Source organism: Arvicanthis niloticus, chromosome 4 (genome assembly GCF_011762505.2).
Source record: "Arvicanthis niloticus isolate mArvNil1 chromosome 4, mArvNil1.pat.X, whole genome shotgun sequence".
In the NCBI taxonomy this organism is placed as follows: Eukaryota; Metazoa; Chordata; class Mammalia; order Rodentia; family Muridae; genus Arvicanthis; species Arvicanthis niloticus.
In genome coordinates this window covers 114,131,850-114,154,552 of record NC_047661.1, presented here as the reverse complement: position 1 = coordinate 114,154,552, position 22,703 = coordinate 114,131,850, and the positions used below count along the sequence as shown (strand labels likewise).

Genomic DNA, 22,703 nt, shown 5'->3' with positions numbered 1-22,703 from the left:
AGTGTCTCACTATATTCCCTAGCTGATATGGAATTTACCATGTAAGCCAGGCTGGCCTTGAACTCACAGAAATCTCCCTGACTCCCAAGTGCTGGGATTAAAAGAATACACTAGCACACCAGGAATTTATTATTATTTTTTAACAATACCTATAGTGTGGTGCCTGATGGCTCATACCAGTTAACCCAGCACTCAGGAGACTTCAGGAATAGGAATATTGAGAGTTCCAGTTCCACAATAGGGCTGTGCAAAACAAATAAACAAAAACAACAACAACAAAAACCCACTGAAAATATTGAAAGATGCGAAGGGCTCTCACAGGCTTGAGCATAGCAAATATGGTGTCTCCGGGTTTTGCCCTTTACCCTTCTCTCTTCTTTGCTGTTAGATTACACTCCTAAAGCTAGCCCCTGAGGTCTATTCCCTTATTTGGCCACTGACTCATTTCCTAAGACAAAACACCAAGGTCCAGCAATCAAAATTCATTACTTAGTTAACAGGTCCAACCAGAACTTATCAACTTCCCCTAGCACAGACTCCCCCTACTTTCTCCTTAAAAACCCATCCTTGTAAAAAAAACACCTGCTACTGCAGCAGCTGCTGCTTGCCCGCTGCCTTTGTCCAATCGTGAGGCAGCCCCCTCACCCCAACCCCGCCACAGACACGTCACCCCTCTAGGGTAATAAATCTCTTTTTTGCTAAGAATTTGGTGTAAGGATGTATTCTATACCAATTCTAAGGGGCAGCCCCAACATCCCTTACAGGATAAGATCAAACAGTTTCTTGATTTTAAGATGCTCTAATGTATTAAAAAAGAAGACATGAAGAACTTCTTTGTCAGGTTTCCATGGATAAACATCATGACCTAAAGCAAGTTGGGGAGGAGAATGGTTTTTGCAGCTTGAAGTTGAAGTCTGTTGTAAAAAGAAGTCAGGTCAAGTACTCAAGGGAGGAACCTGGAAACAGGAACTGATGCAGAAGCCATGGAAGGACACTACTTAGTGGCTTGCTTCACATGTCTGGTTTAGTTATCTTTTTTATATACCCTAGGCCCACTTGCCTAAGGATAAGCATGGCCCGAGGAGGTCTAGGGCCCTCCCACATCAATAATTGATCAAGAAAATACCCACACAAACTTGCCTACTGACCAGTATGACAGAAGCATTTTCTCAATTGTGGTTCCTTTTCTGGATAACTAGCTTACGACAAGTTTACAAAATCTAACCAGGACAAAGGTAGAGGGATAGAGAGAGAGAGCTCTGACTCTGGGAGGAGCTGTGGGGAGCCGTGAGCAGGGAGAATGCTTAAAATACATGGTATGAAATTTTCAAAGAATTAATTAAAATAAATTTTATAAAAGAGAAAACAAATGTACCCACTTAAATGAAAATAGGGGCAGGAGAAGTAAAAACATGGCAAAATATCAATGCTTGTTGAGTACTGCATTTTTATGATTTGAAAATCTCAGAGAGTGGTTGATCTCATGGGCATGGGTCCTATGGGTTGAATTTTGGGTCCTGTGTCTACCTCCTCTAAGGGGCTAGGGCTACAGCTCAGAGAGGCAGAGATGTGGAAATTTGACTGTGTTCAGTGTACTCTGGCATGGGGCAGATGTTGGGCTGAGAGAAGCCATGGGACTCTGCTCCAGGTGTGTAAGAACATAGTCTGAGGCCCTGCAGGGGTCAGAGCTCTTGGGTTAGGGGTCCCTGGGCCAGGAGGTGGCTGGGAACCAACTGGTTCTCAAGCCCCTGGCCTCTCAGGCACTGCTGAGAGACCTTGGAAGAGCTGAGACAGGGGTGTACAGGCTAGATTGACCAGAAGCTGAAGAGGGGAGAGGGAGAAGCTCTGGCTGTGTCTCTCAGGGAGGACGATCTTGGTCACAGCAACTCGCTTGGCTGGGTCTCCATGGCTGGAACATAGAGAGGTTGTTGGTGGGAGATTAGATGGCAGCTCTTTAGTTGAAGACCTTTTCCACGGTTCCCCATGGTGGGCCCCAAAGAAGAGAGATAGTCCATGGTCTTAAGATCCTATTGTCATGGTGGAAAATGGATGAAGCTATACCTCGTATTCTCAGAGCGGGCCTGAGGTTAAATACCCTTTGCAAGGAGGGGGGTCTGGGAAGGAATGCTTCATTGGCTACACCCTCTGGCCTTTAGGTATCTCATTACTATGGAGATCTATCTTGAGGCTCTGTGGGCTGTAATCATGCCCTCTACCTGTGGAGGGGATAGTAGGAGCTTTGTCCTACAAGACCGATGGCCACAGACCTCTCTGTGGGAGGCTGTAGCTATGTGAAAGGAGCTAGGGGCCCAGGAGCAAGGCCAAACTCCTATCATCCCTGAGAGTCTCTGGGATTCAAAGCCTGCTCAACCAGGTACCCAGCTTCCTCTCACAGGAGGGATTCAAAATGGAAGGGGTGGGGAGTGAAATTGTTGGAGACGGTATCATTGTTCAGAGATGAAAACGAGCTTTGCTGTGAAGTCACAGTCTACCCTTTCTGAGATCTCTATTCTCGGGCTGTGGCTTGTCCTCCTATATTTTTTCTTATGAAGAACAACCTCCATGTCTGACATAAACCAGCCAGGCTAGCTTCACAGCCACTCTGGGTTTCACCACACAAAGGATATTTTATTGTTGGAAGCTGGCTTTGCTGTCCCTAAAAGTTAAATTCATCTGTGTAAATGTATTTGTTGCAAATTTTTATTTTTCTTGAGCTATACTAAGATAATATGTGAAAACCTTGTGTAAACATTCATGAGGAAAAGTGATTTCAGACAACTTGGATTTGACATTGCTAGTCCCTGGGTTTAATTAGCCTCTATGAATATTACACCTCTGTTGAGTAAAATAGGTTTGCATAAACTGCAGGAAGTGCTTTGTCAACCGTTGTGCATCTTTCCAAGATGAAATAGCAAAAGGAGTTGGTAGGTGAGTATGGTGAAAGCATCTGTAGTCCTAGAATTCAAGAGATGGAAGAGGAACTGTGGGGTGGAGGCTAGCCTGGGAGACATCACAGTAAGAGCCTGTCTCCAAAAGACATGGAGAATGCACAGAATGGCTTGCAGAAATGGCTTCTGCACAAAGGATGAAGAGCTAAAAAATGTCCCCTCTGCCATCAGTGAGGTGATCCTGGGACTGGAACAGCAACCTTCACAAACACATCCATGGCATGGGCTTTGGGAAGCACACTTCTCAGGCACTCAAAAGGTCAGGAAACTTGCCACAGAGGAGAAAGGAACTTCAGAAGTGTATATTGATAACAGGTACAACAAAACTGATTGAGTCAAAGAATATGGACTGGTCTGTATTCTTTCTCGGAGCATTTGTCCTGGAAAAAAATGGTGGAGATGTGTCTTAGGGTTTTACTGCTGTGAACAGACACCATGACCAAGGCAAGTTTTATAAAGGGCAATATTTAATTGGGGCTGGTTTACAGTTCAGAGGTTCAGTTCATTATCATCAAGGGAACATAGCAGCATCCAGGCAGTCATGGTGCAGGAGGAGATGAGAATTCCACATCTTCATCTAAAGGCTGCTAGCAGAATACTGGCTTTCAGGCATGGAGGATGAGGGTCTTAAAGCCTACACCACAGTGACACACCTACTCCAACAAGGCCACACCTATTCCAACTACTAGAGGGCCATACCCTCTAATGGTGCCATTCCCTGGGTGGAGCATATACAAACCATCACAAGATGAGTCAGCAAACAAGCTGTATGCTCTAGTAACCTATTTCCTGTCACTATGTTCAAAACTCCACAGTCCACATGGATGAAAACTTCCCAGAGCCAAATAAAACCATAAAATATCAAAAAACAATGATGAAACAAACAAAGCCAAACCCAAAGCACTCTGAATAAATGTTGGAAACAGGAAAAATTGTCATTTTACACAGGTACAGAATTATTCACATTGATTAAAAAATGTTTTTAGATTCACTAACGTGTATGAGTGTTTGCCTGATTGTATGTACACCACATTCATGCTTAGTGCCTCTGGAAGCCAGAAGAGGGTGTCAGATCCCTAGAAGTGGAGATACTGATGGTTGCCAGCCACTCTGGGTACTAGGAACCAAAGTCCTCTGCAAGATCAGCAAGTACTCTTAAACACTCAACCAGCTATCAAGACCAACATTGATTTTTAAAATAAAATCAAGTAATAAAACATATAGCATTTCCATGAAAATGTACCAGAAATAATTTTAGGATGCTAACAATGACCCACATTACTGCTTCACTCTTGTTTGTTTTGAAACAGGGTCTTCAACAACCAAGGCTGGCCTGGTACTACGTAGCTAAGGATGACTTTAGACTTCTGGTCCTTCTGTCTCTGCTTTCCATGTGTTAGAATTATGAACCATAATGCCAGAATCTCCTTACTTTTAATATAGCAAGTTATTTTCTTTGCTGACTTAATTTCAGCACAAAATGCAGTTTTATGTGTTTTAAAACTTGTAGACAAATTGAGTCCCATACTGAAAGGCCCCAGGCCTTGTTGACTGTTGTTGGATTGCTTTGAATATTTTAGATTTCAGTTTGAAGTAAATACTCCATATTGTTACTTATTCTAAGGAATTGTTTGAGATGCTTAGATAACCTGCATTACTGAGAAAAGTTGTTTTTATAACATAATTTTTAGTCTTATAATTTTCAGTCATGAAGAGAAAACTAAAGAAAACCTAGACTTTTTGCATACAATCAAAAAGAGGCCAAAGGCAGGACCTTTACTATCTCTAAAGATATTCACTTAAGGAATTAATATCTGGAAAGACCGCTTAGTGGGTAAAGATGCTTGCTGTCAACCCTGATGACCCGAGTTAGAGCCCTCCGACCAATATAGCAGAAGAGAAAAGCTACCATCTCCAGATTATCCTATGATGTCTACATGCACTGCACTCACACCCGCACGCAAAAATAGTAAGTGTAAGAGGCTGGAGAGATGGCTCAGCAGTTAAGACCACGTACCACTTGTCTTAGGATTTTATACCACAGTGACCAAGGCAACTCTTATAAGGCAAACATTTAATTGGGGCTGGCTTACAGTTTCAGAGGGTTAGTCTATAATCATCACGCCAGCAAGCATGGCAGCGTACAAGCAGACAGGGTGCTGGAAGAGCCGAACGTGCTACATCTTGATCTAAAGGCAGCCAGGAGGAGACTGGATTCCATACTAGGCAGAGCTTGAGCACAGGAGACCTCAAAACCACCCCCTACAATGATACAATTCCTAAAAAAAGGCCACACCTACTCCAACAAGAACACACCTCCTAATGGGGGCCAGACCTATTCCAACCACCACAGCACTCTTTCAGAGGAGCAGAGTTCACCTCACAGCACCCGCATGGAGCAAATCACAATTGTAACTCCGGCTCTAAAAGGATCTGGCATTCTCTTCTGGCCTCCTTGGATACCAAATACACACATGATACACATGAACTAAGACAGGTGTACATACATAAGTTAAATTTAAAAAAAATATTTTATTTAAAAAAACTATTTTAAAATGTAAAAGAAAAATGTTCATTTACTTAACTGGATGACTTAAAAACTACAATATCTTGAAGATAAACCAGAACTTTTTCTCTAACTAGTGAACAAGAATCATATGCTGCTAACATATCTTCATCAGTGAAATTATTGCATTGGCTGACAAATGCAGAGCTAGAGTCTTTTTAAACTGTATTCTATTAATTCTTCGAGAATTTAATAAAATGTATTTTGATCATATTTGCATCCTACGTCTTCCCCATCCATCCTCTCTAACTCCAGCCCCCTAATTTCCAAACAATGGCTGCTTCTCTTTCTTTAAAAGTTCATGGTACTCAGCTTGTATTGTCCAGTCTTGGGGGTGGAGCTGTCCTGGAGAGCATTGGGCCTACCAAGGGTCATACCATCAGAAAACTATTGTAACAGCCCCTCCCCCTAGACCTTAGCACAACTGATGCCATGGTAGAGACACCTTTCTGACCTCAGAACCCAGAACATAGCCCCAACACCTGCCAAAGTGGGAACAAAGATCTACTCCATCAAAGACCTATTCCATAGATCCAGGATCTAGGAAAGTCCCTAAATGTACTCACTTTGCTTTTTGGCTTCTGTTCTTGAGAATTGTTCTTGTTAACTGAAGTGTGCCGACACAGGTATGTTTTTTTTTTTTTTTTTTTTTTCACAAAAGACTAAACCACTGTGAAGATCGGGGCTTCGTGATTTGGGCAAGTTCCCTGTTCTGATAGACTTTCTGAGTTTTGTTGTTGTTGTTTTTTGTTTTTTTGAGACAGGGTTTCTCTATGTAGCCCTGGCTGTCCTGGAACTCACTCTGTAGACTAGGCTGGCCTCGAACTCAGAAATCCGCCTGCCTCTGCCTCCCAAGTGCTGGGATTAAAGGCGTGCACCACCACCGCCCGGCTCTGAAAGACTTTCTATTTAGCTTAAAGAGTATCTCTGTGAGTTTTCTTACTGGTTTATCTTGCAACAGTATATTCCAGAATGTTTATTTGTAGAGAATTTACAAATAGTTGAATAATTTACTTTCTTGTTGTTCAGGCTAGTTTTATGTCAATTTGACACAAGCTAGAGTCACTGAAAAGAAGGGCGCTTCAGTTGAGAAAATGCCTCCACTAGGTCTGGCTATAAGGCATTTTCTAAATTAGCAATTGATGGGGGAAGGCCCAGACTATTGTGGGTGATGTCATCACTGGGCTATAAAAAAGAAGCTGAGCAAACTGTGGTGAGCAAGCCTTTGAGCAGCACCCCTCCATGTCCTCTGCATCAACTCCTACCTCCAGGTTTCTGCACTGCTTGAGTTCCTGCCCTAACTTCTTCAATGAATAACATAAGGAAATATAATTCTAAATAAACCCTTTCATCCCCAAGTATCTTTTGTCTAAAGTGGTTCATCAATGCCATTGTGCTGAATAGTTTTATGCCAACTTGTCATAGGCTAGAGTCATTTGAGAAGAGGAACCCTCAATTAAGAAAATGCCAAGGTAAGATTGGGCTGTAGGCATGCTTGTAGGGCATATTCTTAATAGGGCATTGATGTGGGGAGGTGAAACCCATGGTGGGTTCTGCTATCCCTAGTGCTGGTCATCCTAGGTTCTATAAGAGAGCAGACTGAGCAAGCCATGATGGACAAACAGGTAAGCAGCACCTCTCCATGATCTCTGCATCAGCTCCTGGTTTCAGGTTCTTGCCCTGTTTAAGTTTCTGTCCTGATTTTCTTCAATGATAAACTACAACTTAGAAATACAAGCCAAATAACCCTTTCCTCCCCAATTTGCTTTGGTTATTGTTGGGATTGAGGAATCAACACTTAAACCATACAACCACTGATCTCAGTTAAGGAAGAACGGTTTATTGAATGCGTACCTTAATACTGAATGTTCAGGACCAAAAAAAAAGTACTTGGAAGCCTAATTGTGGTACTAGTCTATTCTCAGGGTAGACTTTTTACAGGAAAAAACGGGCTCAGAAGTTTAAAGGACAAGGAGGGGAACAGTTGGCTTACTAGACAAAGTATTATCAGCTAACCTTTAAGCTGATTGGTCCTGAGTAAGGTAAGGGGGTTGGTGGATGGGTGGTGAACAGGGGAATTTCAGAACATTGAATAACAGAGCATGGGTATTATAATCATACGTTTTTGCCTTATTAGTAGTATTCTTCAGTGTCAGGCACAAAACCCATAGTGAGCTCATACATAGGTAGAGGAAGGACTGCCTGGTGGTCAGCTCTGACTCAAGATGTTTTAGACATAGCAGTTCATATTGACCTTTAATTTGATGGGTCCTATGTAAAGCTTTGTGGGATTTCTTAAGATTTGCAAACCTCATACAAAACAAAACAGGGTATGAGGTCAGGATGTCCTTGTTCTAAGCCAAGTCACTTCTCTGTGTCAGTGACTGGCAGGCATGTTACAGCAACAATATGAAATAGCTGGCAGGCATGGAACAAAATGGCTACAGCTCTTCTGGCAGGGGGTCGGGGGTGGAGAGGGAAACAGTTATGGTGTTTTATCACAACAATAGAAACACTAACTAAGCCAGTAATAGTAACTCTTAACCAAGACTCTCACTTTCATTGACAAACTTATGTTTGTATTCATAGTAAAAATCACACACACACACACACACACACACACACACACACACACACACACACACACACACACTGTGTAGCTCTGACTGCCATGTAGATCAGGCTGGCTTTAAACCCACAGAGCTCTACCTGCCTCTGTCTCCTGAATACTGGGACTAAAGGTATGTGTCACCACACATGACTAAGTAAAAAGCATCTTAGCTATACGAAGCTTTTGTCATTTATTATTATTGTTGGTGGTGGTGGTGGTGGTGGTGATTTTTTGTGACATGGTTTCTCTATGTTGTCTTGACAGTCCTGGAACTCACTTTGTAGACTACGCTGGCCTCAAACTTAGAGTTCTGCCTGCCTTTGCTTCCTGAATGCTGGGATCAAACGTGTATGCCAGCACCTCCTGGATAGCTTTTATAATTTTTATATGGCTACAAATTAGAAATGTAAATGGTGGTTACTTTTAATTATAGTTCACACATGTATTCTTCTGTTGGTGGATAAGTATTATTTAGATAAAATAAAGGAGTATACGTGAAGTTGATAATTATGTATTTATCCCTGAGGAATTATTTTCATTTTAACTTTAGAAGATTACCAATTACATTATAATCAAGACTTTTCATTTGACTTTAGGACAGAATGCAAAGGAAGATAGCATTTTCTTTTCTTCTTTTTCATTTTCATTTTTTTTTCAGAGACAGGGTTTTCCTGTAGCCCCAGCTAGCCTTGATGACCACAGTTCCTGATCTTTCTGCCTCCACCTCCTAAGTGCTGGGATTGCAGACTATGCCTGCCAAGCCTTTTTAAGTGATTTCCATAAATAACCTTCCTCTCGAGTTCATGCAAGCAATGAAACTCAGTGGATCAGACCTACAGAAAGGAGAAAAAAAGCAGCCAGGAGCATGTGGGGAAGAAAAGGGATCAACAGAAGGGGGGGGGGGGGGCAGAGAGAGGGGAATAAGGGCAAAGATAAGGAATACTCATTAAATACTCGTGTGAAAGGGTCAAAAAAAGATTTTAAAGTATTTTTAATTGGCTCAAATTTTACTTTAGGGAAGCAATAACATCTAGAAATTTAAGCAAAGTTCTTTTTAAAATGGCTCGCACCCCTGGGATGGAATCCCGGGGTGCATATGTGTTTGATAAGTGTGTACCACAGAACTACATCCCTACCCTTAACAAAGATGGCTTAAGTGATGCTCTGGTTTGATACTGAAACTCAGTTTTACATATTGTGTTCATGCATGATAAGCCATGGCATAATCTGCGTTGTGTATCAAAGCGACGGCTAAATCTTTACAGTAATGCAGAGTCAACAGCGTGCTTGACTAGTGCTCTCTGTAGATCCTCTTTTTATTTTATATTTTATTTTTATTATTTTTTTGTAGATTCTCTTATTGTGAGCAGCAGATGAGGAGAATGGTTCCACAGCTGTGTGTGTGTGTGTGTGTGTGTGTGTGTGCACTCATGCACTGGAGGTCACAACTAGATCCTTATGCATGTCAGGGAAGTGCAGATGTTGCCTGAACTAAGCCACAGGATAACCATCAAAATTAGGAAATTAGCACTCCTATGTTATGCTGTCCGACTGTGTCAATCCCAGAGACCCCATTCAAGTGTCTACATTTGTCACAATAATTTACTTTATTGCAAAGAGAATAAATACATCTAGTTCTGAAGCATGAAGTGCACGTCTCTGTTGTATGTAGTCACTCAGGACTATGTCTCAGCCTTTCTTTGGACTTTGACACTAATTTTGTCAAATGTCTTTCAATTTCTACTTGTCATGTGTTCTTCATCTTTGGCAAGACTGTTGCAACCTTCTCTCTCTCTGTCTCTCTATCTTTCTCTGTCTCTCTGTCTCTCTTCCTTCTTTCCTTTCTTTCTTCCTTTCTTCCTTTCTCCTTCCTTCCTCTTCTTCCCTTCCTTTTCCTTCCTTCCTCTCTTTCTTTTCTTTCTTTCTTTTTTTTTTTTTTTTTGAGACAGGGTCTCTGTCCATAGCCTGTCTGTCTCAGAGCTCACTATATAGACCAAGTTTACCGCAATCTCACAGAGATCTGTCTCTGCCTTCATAATGCTAGGATTAAAGGTGTGAGCCACCATCCCTGGCAGTAGTTTGTAATTTCGATTTGTCCTATTACTCTTACTATCCCATGATTAAAGTACCATCTGTCACGCTCTTTTACTGTGAAAATTTTCTTTTTCTCTCTGTAATTACTAAGTGGTTTTGGTGGTGGTGGTTTCACTTCTTTGTTTTTTTCTTTCTTTTTTGTTTTTGTTTAATTTTTTGTTTGTTTGTTTGTTTGTTTTGAGACAAGGTCTCAATATGTAGCCCTGGCCTGGAATATACTATGGAGTGAGGACTAGTATATTCCAGGAATAGAGGTTGGCCTCTAATTCACAGAGATCTGCTTCTCACGTGCTGGGGTTAAAGGCATGGTCCACTACACTCTGAAATAAGTGTTGTAAGGAAAGATACTTTGGCATTTTTCCCACACCCTATTTCACATCAGTTTTTTTTTTTTTTTTTTTTTATACAACCCCTTATTTATTCATATAATATTGTCTTAGCTTTATTTGCAACTTGACCCTCTGAGAGGAGAGGAGGAACTAAGAAACCGCCCAGATCATATTACCTTATGGGCACCTCTGTGGATTCTGTCTTGACCATTACCTGATGCAGGTGGGCCTATCCTACTGTAGGCTGTACTGTCCCTAGGCAAGGATGTCCTGGGCTGTATATGAAAGCTCGCTAAGCGGGGCATGGTGGTGCTTTCCTCTAATTCCAGCACTAGGGAAGAAGATGTAGTGTGTTTATGAGTTTGAGTGAATACACAGTGAGACTGTCTCAAGAGAAAGAAAGAAAGAGAGAGAGGGGGAGGAGAGGGAGAGGGAGAGGGAGAGAGAGAGGGAGAGGAAGAGGGAGGGGGAGAGGGAGAGGGAGAGTAAGAGAGAGAGGGAGAGGGAGAGGAAGAGGGAGGGGAGAGGGAGAGTAAGAGAGAGAGGGAGAGGGAGAGGAAGAGGGAGGGGAGGGGAGAGGGAGAGTAAGAGAGAGAGGGGGAGGGAGAGGGAGAGGAAGAGGGAGGGGAGAGGGAGAGTAAGAGAGAGAGGGAGAGGGAGAGGAAGAGGGAGGGGGAGGGGAGAGGGAGAGGGAAAGGGAGAAGGAGGGAAGAAAGGAGGGAGGGAGGGAAAGGAAGGGAAGGAGGAAGGGAGGGAGGGAGGAAGGGAGGAAGGAAGGAAGGAAGGAAGGAAAGAAGGAAGGAAGGAAGGAAGGAAGGAAAGAAGGAAGGAAGGAAGGAAGAAAAAGCAAGCTAGACTTAAGACTGAGCCGGGAACACACGCAAGCAAACAGCATTCCTTCATGACTTCTTCAATTCTGGCAATTGTGACCTGGAAGCTTAAGCCAAATTCTTTTTTCCGTAAATTGCTTTTGTTGAGAGTGTTTTAACAGAACAAAAAGTACCTAGAACAAACGTAAACCATAACCTATTTAATCTGGTGCATACTTTTTTTTTTTTTTAAAACTACTGTGGGCCACTCGCCCCTCCCGTGTTTGCTCAGCCTTTCCTCATCCCCCTCACACTCCTTCTTCTTCAGAGTTGTAGCCAAGCTTCCTAAATTACAGCTTGGCTCAACAGTAAGGTGTCACTCCAGTGGTCCCAGGTTGGACCTCAGAGAAGGACAGTGGCTTTTTTTCCTTTTCTGATGCATAAAAACAAAACTGAACTTGTTGCCTGAGGTAGCCATTGTATATCATAGCACCTCAGCTATAAAAAGAAAGGGGGTTGGCTCAGCGATAATTACTACTCTAAAATCCAGTATCATGGTGTGTGTGTGGGAGCACTTTATCTCCTAAGAAAAGAATTTTAAATATATGCCATTAAAGTATAAAGTACTTTACATAAAATCTCCAGTGAGGGCAAGAGGAACTAGCCAGAAATGAGATCTATGTAGACACCCATAGGGCGCAAAGTATAGGTGTGGCTTTCTCTGCAGTACTGCATTTGATTAGGCACCAAGTCCAGTAACTAATTAGCATTTGAAGGTGGCTGCTGGGATTCCCCAGTAGGTAATTTCCCACTGTTTTTCTTTCCCATTCTGGCCTATTAGAAGGCTGCACTCTAAACTACAACTTCCCCCTTCCTCCTTAAAGGGAACACACTCAGTCCAGTAGTCTTTGAATGAGGTTTTCCAGGACTTAAACCAACCATGTTGCCTTACCTGAGAAGTTAAACTGGAGGAAATAGGAAAACGAGCCAAGGGCGGGTGGGGGGTGTACAATACACCCAGGACTAAGGAGATGGAGGCTGAAGAATCACCACACTGAGGAGGAAGTCTGCCTTCCTGTGAGTACCCAGTGAATAAGACCCTGTCTCAGAGAAAGGAAGGGGCTACATATGAGACAGAATTCTATCTACCCCTTACTTATTTAAAAATTTAATTATTATACTTATTTATTAAGCATGTGTGTGCAGGTGTACATACCTGTGTGGTACAGGGGTGGAGATCAGAGGACAACTGTTGAGAATCAGTTCTGTTCTTTTACCTTGTGGGTCCTGGGGCATCTAAGTCATGTGGTCAGGTTTGGGTAACCTCAGCCATGGCACCATCCTCTGCATCCTCTGGCTCTGTTTATTCATGTTTAGTATGTTTGTCTGTTCATGTATCTTCAGGTGCACACATGTGTGGAGGCTTGAGTACAACCCAGGCTGTACTGTAGTCTTTAGCTCTGCATGTCTCCCCTGTTTTCTCTCTCTACCCCCCCCCCCCCATTAACTCTCTTGCCTGGAGCTTGCTAACTAGTCAGTGAGCCTTTGTCTCTGTCCACTCAGCACCAGGATGATAAGGTGCCACCATACCAGATTTTCTTTCTCTCTCTCTCTCTCTCTCTCTCTCTCTCTCCGCCTCCCTCCCTCCCTCCCTCTTTTCCTTCCTTCCTTCCTTCCTTCCTTCCTTCCTTCCTTTCTTCCTTTTCTTTTTTAAATTTATGCATGGTATCTAGGGATCAAACACAAGTCCCTGTGCTTTGTTGGTAAAAAGCAAGTATTTTACCAACTATGTCTCCAGGTCCCTGATATATCCTTTTATGAAGGACTTTCTTTCTAGTTCTGTGTGGCTATTGGGAGGTGGTAGGGATGACTAAATGTTGGGCATGAAGTTTCAGTTGTGTAAGATAAATAAATAAGCCACAGAGATGTGCTGTATAGCATTCTATCTATCTATAGTCAACAATATTGTATTGGACAGTTAAAAATATGTGCAGAGAGTAGAATGTATAGTAAGTGCTCTTCCCATAATAAAGTTAAATTTTCAAAAATTTTTAATTTGCAAATTAGGCATGGTAGCACAGGCCTGTAATCCCAGGCCTTGAAATATAGAGGCAGTGAAATCAGGAGTTCAGTGCTATCTTTGGCTATGCAGTGAGTTTGAAACCAGCCTGGAATACATGGCACTCTGTCTTGAGGCCAGCCTGGACTACATGGCACCTTGTCTTGTGGCCAGCCTGGACTATATGGCACCCTGTGTTAAATAAGCAAAACAAAACAAAGCCTAGGAATGCAGAGAAAGGAGCTGAATGTGGAAGAGCAGAGACACATGCATCACCTCAAGTCTTTTTCCCAGATAACTTGTGGTAGGATCATGTCATTCTCACCAATAGTAACTTAGGAGTGAAGAGAACAGTCAGGAGGAAAGTAATGACTGGCCTCCTCAAGGTGACATTTGTAACTGCAGCTATCATCATTTGGGCTATTAACCTTTTGGCATCTAATTTAATTTTGACACTTCAGTTCTGGTTCTGCTCTTAGTTAGCTTATGATCTTAGGAAAGTTAATTTCTCTGATTCTCAGGTCCACAGGGCACTGTTCAAAACATAAGCCTTCCCCTATTTGATGGAGTTGTTTTAGTATGGCCTAAATGTCTTATTTCTTCTTGTGTTCAATAGTTCATAAAAGGATAGCGACATATGATTTGTCATTTAATTCTTGTGACATTGCTAAGAGGGTAGATTTTATGAGTGTTAGGTGCTTATTATGCTTAACTGTGTCCCTCCGAAGTTAATGTGGGAGCATGATCCCAAGATGCCTATGGTGATGGGTTTTGAAGATGGGGCTTTTGGAAGTTAATAAGATTAGATGGCTCATGGCAGAGAGGGTTGTAGAGGCATAGAGATTCAGTCTGCTAGTCTCATAACTTTTACCATATTAGGGATCAACAAGAAAACCTCAAAAAGCCAAGGCTTTACCACAAACCTGACCTCCCAGGTACTGGGAAGGCAGAGGCAGGGGAATTGTTAAACAAGTGATGGGCTTGTCTTGTTTGTGTGAGACCTTAAGTTCAATTCCCATTACCCTTCTCCGTCCTCCCAAAAAGCCATTATAGTTGCCCTGGCATACTCTTGTATTCAACAGTCTCTAAAGACAAACCCTAAACATTACAGTTATGCATTCAGAGTCTGGGCCAGGAGAGTGGCGGTGCTCCAGGAGTACACGTGTGTGTCAGGACACACATGGAGGTCAGCACACAACTTGTGGGGGGTCAGTTCTTTTCTACCACCACGTGAGTCTCAGGGATCAAACTCAGGTCATCAGGCCTAGAAGCATGCACCTTTGCTGAGCCATCTCACAAGCCTGAAGCTTCTATCTTTATAAATTACTCAGTCTCTGGTATCATGTTATAACAGAAAAAAAAATTGTTAGCGACCTTTGTGAGACATATCAAAATACCTGATAGAATCAACCTAGTAAAGTGAAAAGGTTTGCTTTGGCTTAAGGTTTCATAGTCGTTGGACTCTGTGGTGACTGGGCTGGCGGGGAGGCAGTGCACGCTGATGGCCTTGTTTGGTGGAAGAAATTGTTCACCCCATGACAGCTGGAAAGTGAACAGGAAGTGTGTGGAGCAAAAAAGAGAAGGATCCAACATACCCTGCATGGTCATGTCCCTTGAGACCTAACTACTTCCAACTAGACCCACAGTTTGAACTGTCTCAGGGCACCAAAGGCTGGCAAACAAGCTGTTAAAACATGGGCTTTAGGAGGCAATTTTCTATCCAAAGTGTAACATGGCTTAAGATAGTGTTCCTGTTAAAACAGTAATGACAAGACTATTCGTCAAGGAGCTGGAGGGCTGGTGAAGAGGTTAAGAGAGCATTTGCTCTTCCTGAGGACCTGAGTTTATTTCGAACTACTCATGTTGAGTGCCACTCAGCTGCCTGTGACTCTAGCTCTAAGAAATCTGACACCGCCTTCTAGACTTTGTGGTCACCTACTCGTATACAAGGCATACTTACACAGAAACGCATGTGTGCAAATAACTCTTTAAAAAAAAAAAAACATACCTCATTTTTCAGGATTGTCCCAGTTTGCTTTCTGTTGCTGTGATAAATGCATTGACTAAAAACGACTTGTGAAGGAAAGGGTTCATTTCAAGCCTACGGATTACAGTCCATCATCAAGAGAAGCAAGAGGAAGAACTCAAGCAGGAACCTGGAGGCAGGAGCTGAAACAGAGACGGTGGAGGCACGTTGATTGTTGGGTTGCTCGGTTTCCTTTTTTATCCAGCTCAGGCCCACTACCTAAGTGTCCAACTTCCAACAGTGGTCTGGGCCTCCTGCATCTAAGAATAGGCCTCCCCAACTGGCCATGGTCCAGCCTGGGCTTGGGCACTCATTAGCTGAGGTTCTCTCTCCCCATTTGACTATGGATTTATGTCAGGACGGCATCCAAGGCTGGCTGTGACAGGGATCAGTTCTATGTTTGTTACAACAGAAGACTCTCTGACTGTGTAGAGACCAGAAACCGTGAGGCACAAGGGTCTCTCCTCAGACTCTTGGCATTGCAGTTAATATTAGAGAATGTGGTCTGAGTGGCTTTAAAAAAAAAAAATACAAACCAAACAAGAACAATAATGATTTTTGATCAAGAAGGCAGAAGAGAAAGGCCAGAGATCCTTGAGGCGCAGGCTATGGTAATGGCTTACAACTGTAAACTCACTGAATTATGTAGTTTAAGGAGGCACAGATCTTTGTGTGTCAGTCTTACCTCAGTAAGGTAGTTTGTAAAGCCAGACTTTTCATTATGTATATGTATGTATATGTATATGTATATGTATGCACATATATATGCATATATATACACACACACTCATATATATTCAGCATTATGGTACAGGGTGATTTATTTATTTTATGTATATGAGTACATTGTAGCTGTCTTCAGATACCCAGCAGAGGACATCAGATCCCATTACAGATGGTCATAAGCTACCATGTGGTTGCTGGGAATTGAACTCAGGACCTCCGGAAGAGCAGTCAGTGCTCTTAACCACTGAGCCATCTCTCCAGTCCCCAGAATTTCCTTGAAAGCATCTGGACTGCAATTCCCACGTGCCTCTCCTATTATGGGCTCTTTCTTACCTCTGGAGTTGCTAAACTCACAAGATTTTAGTTAATGTTTAAGGCAGTCCTGTGGCAGATTTCAAAGAGATACCTTACCTCTGCTAATGCTTCTGATAAAACAGTGGAATGGGGATTTTATGATCCGCAAGGCTCCAGTGTAAGCAGAGGATCGAGATCACTGATTGTCACCACAATTTATAACCTTTCTCTAAACACCCTGCTGGCTAGCTGCTTCTTCCTCAGGGGTCCAAATGCATTCTTCCTTCATGGAGGCCTGTGTGATTAGAGGACCTGCTAGCTCTCACTGGCATGTTTGCGGCTTCACACGTTCGGTCCCTGCTGCCTAGGATGCCTTTTTATCTCTCACCCTTCCAAGTATGACGCAGCTCTCCCTCCACCTGATTTCTAACCACTCTGACTGTGAGGGGGCATTTACGGATTTGTCCTCTAAACTCTCCGACTTCTGTCCTCTGTGACAGGGCCATCAGGCCGTGCCTCTGATTTACTCTGTTTTCTGTTGCTATAACAGAACTCCAGAGACCAATGTATAAAGCTAAGAGGTTTACTTTGGACTCTTGTGGCTCTGGAAGGCTACAAAGCTTGTGAGCAGGCAGCCACGTCTGGTGTGAGCCGCGCGTTATTTTTAGTGCAGCCTCGCTCTCTTTCTTCGTAACTAATCCAGTCCTGTGAGAATTAGAACTCACTTTTAGGAGAAAAGTAGCAACCGGGTTAAATGACCTTCCCTTAATCCTGCTGCTTTGTGGCCTGAGTCTTCACATGAATTTTGGTGGAGAGAACCTGTCTTCAAGCTATTGCAGAGCCCAAAGCCGGCTTGTTAGATCTGAGCCTCTGACCTTCATATCACAGAAGTGCCTTCATCTAGCAGTAACAGACCATACAGCACATAAAGCCTTGAGGATTTACTGCCTGGGCCTTTGGAGAAAGGGGTTTTGTTTTATTTATTTATTTATTTATTTATTTATTTATTTGCCAGTTTTTAGTCTATAACATATCTCCCTTCTCACCCACTGAAAATTCGGAATCAGGGCTGGGAATGACTCACTAGTAGAATACTTTCCTAGCGCACATGAGGCTCTGGGGTTTGATACCTGTTTTAGTTTGCCTCTATTGTTGCGATAAAATGCTGACTAAAAAGGGATACATTCCAGCTCACAGGACTGTAGTCTAGTGCTGAGGGAGCTCAATGCAGAAACCAAGAGGCAAGAATTGACCCGGAGACTAAGGAAGACTGCTGCTTCCTGCCTTGCTTCCATGGCTTGCTCAGCTTGCTTGCTTATACAACCTCCTGGGCCCACTTGCCCAAGAGTAGCTGGCATCACGTGCAGTACTGTCCCATTGAGAGACCAAACCTTTTAAGTTCAGACTCCATTTTAGAGAACTTAAATTCTGGTACACTAACAGGCCGGTACCTAACATCCGTTTCCAAGTTACCCCCACAAGACCAGCATCTCCAGGTTAATCTCCCCCAGCAAAACTGGATCTTAACTCCCGTTCCTAGGCTGATTTCAGCAAATCCAGCATTTCCAAGTTAATTGCCAACAAGCCAGCCCCCTGCCTAACAACCACCAATGCACAAGGAAGTAGAAGTTAAGTTTATGGTTTGACTCCCAGCACCAGCCAATTATGCTAAAGGCCATAGTAGCTCTCCAATTAGATGCTTGCCAGGCTAAAATCACTTACCTGCCCAGAAGTTTTCTATAAAGCCTTACCCCCATCGATATTCAGGGCTCCTTGGTGGACTGAGGGGCCCGAAGCTAGCTCTACTGAAGATTCTCCTATAAGTTACATTGACTTGACTCCTGTCTGTTTTTTGGTGATCACTAATACTTCCCTGGTACTACACCATACCAAGTGTTCATCAAGACAGTGTCTTATAGATATGCTCAAAAAAGCAATCAATCCAAAGGAGGTAATTTCCCAATTGAGACATCCTCTTCCCAGATGGCTTTAGTTTGTGTAAAGCTGACAAAAACCTATCCAGAAAACCTTGTACAATAATCAAACACATCAACACAGGCCAAAAGAACCATACCTGAATGGAGCATGATGAAAATATCACAGTTTTGTAAAACTATTAGTGAATTGATAAATTTTAAGGACATTAAAAATTATAATACAGGGCCAGCAAGATACCTCAGTGGGTAAAGGTACTCCCTGCCAAGCCTGAGGACCTGAGAGCGCTTCCTAAAACCCATTTGGTTAAAGGAGAAAACCCTCTTCTGCAAGTTGTTGCATTACACACACACACACACACACACACACACACTGTGGTATGCAAACCCAAACACACATACACATAAATAAATGTTTAAAAATAAAAATAAAAAACTGTAATACAAAAAAAAATACATGGGTGGGTCATGTCTACAATCCCAGACCACGTGAAGAGACTGAGGCAAGAAAAATTTACAAAGCTCCAAGCCAGGTAGGGCTACAAAGTGAGACTGTCTCCAAACAAAACAAAACACAAGCCAACTGAGTTTCTATTGACATAATAAAACATTGTGATCAAAAACATTTGTTGAGAAAAGGGTTTATTTGGCTTTTATCTTCCTGGTCACATATCCCACTGAAGGAAACCAAAGCAGGAACTCCTGAGAGACCTGGAGGCAGGAATTGAAGCAGAGACTGTAGAGGAATGCTGCTTGCTGGCTTGCTTTCCATTGCTTTCTCTGGTTTCTTACACATTCCAGGACCATCTACCCAGAGTAGCACCACTATAATGGTCTGGACCCTTCTACATCAATCATTAATGAAGAGAATTTCCCAGAAACTTGTCTACAGACCCATCTTACAGAGGCATTTTTCTTAATTGAGGTTCCCTTCTTTCAAACAGATGACTAGCATGTGTTACCCAACCAACCACCAACCAAAAAAATCAAGCCTGGAGTATATGAAATTCCTGCCTCAAAAACAACAAATAAACAAACAAAATATAGTAATGTCCCAAATAAATATTTAATTACTATACACTTAACACAATTTACAGTCACAGATGAAATAGGATAGAAGGCACCTTAGTGTTCTGGCAATGATAAAACACAGGGCAAATGATATTACATGGTTATTAGAATTATAACACTGGATGGCTAAGGTAATGAGGGAGAATCAGATAATCAAAGATGATTCACCACAAGGAACTGGATGAAACAAATCACAGGTATTTGCTGAAATGGGGAAAGCTAAAGTTCAAACTGAGGATGAGAAAGCTAGGCTAGTTACCATGGTTAATCTTAAGTTAAATAGTCACACACCTCGGGAATGTCTGCAAATGTATTTTCAGGCATAAGTAGTGTGGCTATTCCTGCTTGTGAACTTGACTACATCTGTAATGAGCTACAATCCTGAAATGGAGGGCACACCTGTGATCCAGATCCTGAGGTGGAAGACACAGGCTTTTGACCCAGATCTTGACTTGGGGCTTGAGGCATAGTGGCCATGAAAAGCTTAGGCCCAGGAAAAGTAGTACGTGCCTTTAATCCCAGGAGACTGAGGCAAGCAGATCTCTGAGTCTAAGGCCAGTCTGCGACAAAGCAAGTTCCACATCCAGGCATGGTGGTACACACCTTTAATCTGGGCCACACCTTTTACTGGAGGACATCGGAAGACTCACTTTTTTTTTTTTTGTCTGCTTGCACTGACTTGCCAGCACATCTGTTGGAACCTACTTCTTGAGGATTCCAGCTTATACAGAAGACCAGCTGAGACAACTAGCCTCATGGGACTGAGCAACTACTAGATTCTTGGACTTCCCACTCACAGCTGCCCATTGTTGTGTTAGTTGAACTATAGACTCATTGCAATACATTCCCTTAATATAGAGAGACATTCTATAAGGTCTGTGACTCTAGAGAACCCTGACTAATACAAGTAGATAGAGCTCTGACTTAAATAGTACTTTAGTGGATATAAGTTTTAATGGCCCCTGGGTGATGTGATGGACTGTGGAGGGCTGGGCCTGTTGGAGGTATGTCCTGGGTTCTGCATCTTGCTCTGGCTTCTTTCTCTTCCTGTTCTGCTCTGCTGCATGTCCAGGCCATCAAGGTGTGGTCTGCTTCCTTACACCTCTCCTCGATGCCCTGCCATGGACTAAAACAAATCTTTCCCCCTATTCAGTTTTCAACACCAGGCATCCTGTCAGTGATAAGACAGCTGAGGAAGAGTTAGTGCTTCCTGTTAGTACAACCAGGGACAAATATCACGGCAGGTGGACAGTCACCTGAGGATGATGACATCTGTGGGGGATGACACTCTAATCATATGAGCCTAATGTAAGGTAAGTGGATACTAAGGAGGAAAGATGTCTGATACTGCTGCCAGAGCAACCAGTGCATTAGAGAGTCCTTCGGCAAGTGGAGTAAGGGGGCACAGGTCAGGAAGTACAGATGTCTATGCTACTTATTCTCAACTTTTCCCTGCAGGTGCTATTACCTGAGCCATAAGGCTATGACCTACATATGTTGGCCAAGTACATTTTGTAAGGGACAACATGACTCTATAACAGTTAAGGCTGCACAGATACTTGGTTCTGTTCTTTTATATAGCTTGTTTTGCTTTTAGACAATAATCTTATAATAAGATTATTTCTTGTGGTACCATGAACACAGCCATATGGATTAAAGAAGAACATTGTTTACTGAGAATTTTATACACGCATATGGTATGTTTTGATCAAATCCAACCCCTATTCTTTCCTCCAGTTCTGCCTTGTCTTCCTGACCACTTTCCCCTCCCAACTTCAACTTCACGTTTGTTCTCTCACCCTTTTCCTCCCTTCTTTCATCCTCTTCCTCTCCCTCCCCTACTCACTACCCCACCCCTTCTATCCTAAGTCCACTCTGTGCATGGACTAGGACCATCTACTGATAAATAGGAGCCTTTCAGGGGCTGCATCCCTGAAGAAAATTGACTCTCTCTCCCCACGTTGCCATTAATTGCCAATAGCTTTTCAGATATCGGTGAAACTTCCTGAGGCTCTGTCCTGTCTATGTTTGGATTTTGGCTGGCTTGATCTTGTACAGGACTTGTGCACACTGTCACAGTACATGTAAATTTTGTGTGTACAATGGCCCTATTATATCCAGTAAATACTGTTTCACTATAGTTATTCACTACTTCTGGCTCTTGTAACCTTCTTACTACCTCTTTCTCAATGATCCCTGAGCCTTGAGAAGAAGGGTGTGATATAGACATCCCATTTAGAGATAAACACTCCAAAGTCTCTTATTCTCTGTACCTTGACCAGCTGTATGTTTTTGTATGATCGTCATCTACTACAGAAAGAAGATACTATATAAGTTTTGAGAGATTTGCTAATCCTTTTCCACCCTAAGGTGGTGTCTGCCTCTGATGGTGAGATATGTTTTTTAAAGAGGTGAATCCTGTTTTCTAAGAGATTTTCTAAGAGGTGGATGAAGAAGAGTTGAGATATTGGTTTTTAGGGTTGGAGGCATTATCTGAAGTCTTCATCTGAAGGTCAGTTGTGGTCTTGTGTTAGCTCAGGTCTCCTGCTCTCTTTGCGGCTTTTGTTGTGGTTTGTGGAATTGCCCATACCACACTTTGTGTGTCCTGCCTGTAGTAGAGTCAAATCAACCCTACACTTGACCCTCTCCTTCTTCAGTATGTGGAACTCTGCAAGCACCAACAGACCTTTCCCTTGTTCAGGACTGTCCCCCAGTTACAGAAATACCTCAACTACTATAAAATAACTCTTTCTTTCTTTCTTTCTTTCTTTCTTTCTTTCTTTCTTTCTTTTTTTCTTTTGTGTGTGTGTGTGTGTATGCTGGAGTGTCGGGTGTACTTGTATTAGTCAAAAGAATATTTGCAGGAGTTGATTCTCTCTTCTCATGAGGGCTTGGGATCAGTCTTGTGTAAAAATATTTTTATTTTATTTTTATTATTTTTAAGTGTGTGTGTGGTGTATGCATGCATATGTGAGTGCAGGTGCTCACGGAGGCCACACACATTGGATGCCCTTGAAGCTTGAGTTTCATGTGGCTGTGAACCATCTGACATGGGTACTGGGAGTCAAACTTAGATCCTCTGAAAGAACAGTATTCAAAACCACTGACCTATCATTTTGACCTTCAATGTAATTGAATATAAATATTACATTGAACATATATATATATATATATGTATATATATATATATGTGTGTGTGTGTGTGTGTGTGTGTGTGTGCTATGATTCATTAAACT

The 22,703-nt window shown here is 42.5% G+C and overlaps 1 long non-coding RNA gene across 1 annotated transcript in view; it reads right to left on the bottom strand.

Moving 5' to 3' along the window:
- The window catches only part of LOC143441920 (uncharacterized), a 49,016-nt gene that overhangs the window by 7,695 nt on the left and 18,618 nt on the right, over window positions 1-22,703 (bottom strand). Inside the window, exon 2 of the long non-coding RNA XR_013109672.1 lies at window positions 15,425-15,585. This is a non-coding gene — a long non-coding RNA (uncharacterized LOC143441920). The remainder of the gene's footprint in view (window positions 1-15,424; window positions 15,586-22,703) is intronic.